The sequence below is a fragment of the Vombatus ursinus genome, unplaced genomic scaffold (assembly GCF_900497805.2).
Source record: "Vombatus ursinus unplaced genomic scaffold, bare-nosed wombat genome assembly UNPS02014863.1, whole genome shotgun sequence".
Taxonomy (NCBI): domain Eukaryota; kingdom Metazoa; phylum Chordata; class Mammalia; order Diprotodontia; family Vombatidae; genus Vombatus; species Vombatus ursinus.
In genome coordinates, this window is record NW_020954641.1 from 20109793 (window position 1) to 20113198 (window position 3406).

The following is a 3406-nucleotide window of genomic DNA, read 5'->3' on the forward strand; positions in this document are numbered from 1 at the left end:
TATCTATCTATCTATCTATCTATCTATCTATCTATCTATCTATCTATACATATAATTTTGTTTCCCTCCAATGACCCTAATACTGACAAAGGTCTAATTAATTATAAATATCATCTTTCCATGTAGGAATGTAAAAAGTTCAACTTTAATATGTCCCTTATGATTTCTCTTTCCTATTTGCCTTTTCATGATTCTCTTGAGTCTTGTATTTGTAAGTCAAATTTTCTATTCAGCTCTGGTCTTTTCATCAAGAATGCTTGAAACTCCTGTATTTCACTGAATGTCCATTTTTTCCCCTGAAGGATTATACTCAGTTTTCCAGGGTAGGTGATTCTTTATTTTAATCCTATTTCCTTTGGTCTCCAGAATATCATATTCCAAGCCTCCTGTCCCTCAATGTAGAAGCTGCTAAATCTTGTGTTACCCTGACTATGTCTCCATGGTACTTCAATTGTTTCTTCCTGGATGCTTGCCATATTTTCTCCTTGACCTGAGAACTCTGAAATTTGGCTACAATATTCTCAGGAGTTTTCCTTTGGGGATCTCTCTCAGGAGGTGATCTGTGGATTCTTTCAATTTCTATTTTACCCTCTGGTGCTAGAATATCAGGGTGCTTTTCCTGGATAATTTCTTGAAAGATAATGTCTAGGCTCTTTTTTTGATCATGGCTTTCAGATAGTCCAATAATTTTTAAATTCTCTCTCCTGGATCTATTTTCCAGGTCAGTTGTTTTTTTCCAATGAGATATTTCACATTGTCTTCTATTTTTTCATTCTTTCAGTTTTGTTTTACAATATCTTGATTTCTCATAAAGTCATTAGTTTCCATTTGCCCCATTCTAATTTTTAAGGAAGTATTTTCTTCAGTGAGCTTTTAGACTTCCTTTTCCATTTAGCCAATTCTGCTTTTTAAGGCATTCTTCTCCTCATTGGCTTTGACCTCTTTTGGCATTTGGGTTAGGCTATTTTTTAAGGTGCTATTTTCTTCAGTATTTTTTTGGGTCTCCTTTATCAAGCTGCTGACTTGTTTTTCATGATTTTCTTGCATCACTCTCATTTCTCTTCCCAGTTTTTCCTCTACTTTTCTTACTTGCTTCTTGAAATCCTTTTTAAGCTCTTCCATGGCCTAGAACCAATTCATATTTTTCTTGGAAGCTTTGGATGTAAGAGCTTTGACTTGGTTGTCTTCATCTGGTTGTACGTTTCGATCTTCTTTGACACCAAAAAAAGATTATATGGTCTGATTCTTTTTGCACTGCTTGCTCATGATTCATGCTGACTACTTGAGTTATAAACTCTTTATTAAGGTAGGGGTCTGCTTCCAGTGTGGAAAATGTACTGTCCCAAACATTGGGAGTTTTGTGCAGCTGTTTTCAGAGATACTTCTAAGGACTTGTAAATTTTCAGTTCTTCCAAGATGCTATGGTCAAGGGCAAGATGTTTACTACTTTCCTGGCCTGTGCTCTGGTCTATGAGTGGCCACAAACACTCTTCGCTGCCTTGGAACTGTGAAGAGAATTTCCTCTCCACCGCCACCACAAGCTCCAACATGGCAGCGCTCTTCCTCACCTCAGAACCACCACCCAGAGCTGTGACCCAAATCTAAGCATTGGCAAAGCAAGAGAATCCTGCCTTAGCACCAACAAAGAGATCCCTGCAATTCCCTTCTGATCAGCCACTTGAATTCCCCTCCATCTGTGGGCCAGGAGCTCTGGAAGCAGCCATTGCCACAGTGCTGCTCTGGGACTGGGGCTGGACCAAGCTCCTCTCTCACCACGGTCAGACAGACCTTTCCTATCGACCTTCTAAGTTGTCTTTGGTGTTTGTGATTTGTGAAGTCTGGAAACTGCCACAGCTCCCCTTCATTCAGTCCCCTGAGGACTGCTCCAGGTTCACTAAGGCCAGTCTTTGCAGGCGTGGCCCATGCTGAACTGCACTCCTCTCTCTCCCTGGCACAATAGACCTTTCCAATAAACTATCCAGGTTGTCTTGGGCTGGAAATTTGTTTCACTCTGTCTTTTGTGGATTCTGGTGCTCTAGAATTTGTTTAGAGCTATTTTTACAGGTATTTGGAGGAGTTTTGGGAAGAGTTCAAGCAATCACTGCTTTTACTCCAGCATCTTGGCTCCACCCCCCAATTCTAATTTTTAATAAATTATTTAATGATCTTTTGTACCTCCTTTTTCATTTGGTCAATTCTATTTTCTAAGGAGTTCTTTTCTTCATTGGGCTCTTATGCTTCTTTTACCATTTGGCCTACTATGTTTGAGGTGTTACTTTTTTCAGTATTTTTTATGCCTCCTTTACCAAGCTGTTGCCTCATTTTTTCCCCCGATTTTCTTGTACCACTCTCATTTTTTCCCCCAATTTTTACTCTGATTTTTTAAAAACACTTTTTGGGCACCTCCAGAAATTCATTTTGTTTGTTTGTTTGTTTGTTTGTTTTGGCCTAAGAACAATTCACATTTTTTTTTTGAGGCTTTGGATGTAGAAGTTTTGACTTCTGAGTTTGTATTTTCATTTTCTCTGTCACCATAGTAACTTTCTATAGTCAGGTTCTTTTATTGTTTTTGTTTGCTCATTTTTCCAGCCTATTTATTGATTTTTAACTCTATATTAGAGTGGGGCTCTGCTCCCAGGATTGAGGGGGCACTATCCCAAACTTCATGCCTTTCTTGCTGCTACTTTCGGAGCTATTTTGATGGGTCTGTCAGTTTTCAGTTCTTCCAAGATGGTATGATGTAAGGGAAGATGTGGTCACTGCTCTCCTGGCTTGTACTCTGGTCTGTAAGAGACTACAAGCACTCTTCTCCACCCCGAACTGTGACCAAAGTCCCCACTGCATACAACCATAAGTTCATCTGTGCCAGTGCTACTCCTCATCCTGGGACTGTCATCCAGGACTGAGAACCAGGTCTTCATATGGCCAGTGCAAGAGAGGTCTACGCTCAATGCCAGCAAAATGATCCCCGTAATCTTCTTTTAACCAGTTGTCAGACTTCCTTACCATCTGTGTGCTGAGAACTCTGAAAGTTGTTGTTGCTTCCACTGATTCAATTGCCCTAATACCTGCTGCTGATTTGTTGGGGCCCAGCCTGTGCTGGACTGCATTCCACTCACAACCTGGTGTGACAAACCTTTCCTTATGATTTACTAAGTTACTTTGGGCTGGAAAATTGTTTCACCACATTCTTTTGTGGGTTCTGCTACTCCAGAATTCATTTTGAGGTATTTAAAGTTGTTTGGTCAGGAATCTGGAAGAGCACAGGAGAGACCCTGGCTTTGTGTTGGTTAGTTTTAATAAATTACTCATTTTTCCTATTTTTTAATCCTCTGTTGCAAGAGATGTCTCACTGGATAGCAGTGAGGGGAGAGATAGATTAAGAAAATAATCTGTTTTTTAAAAC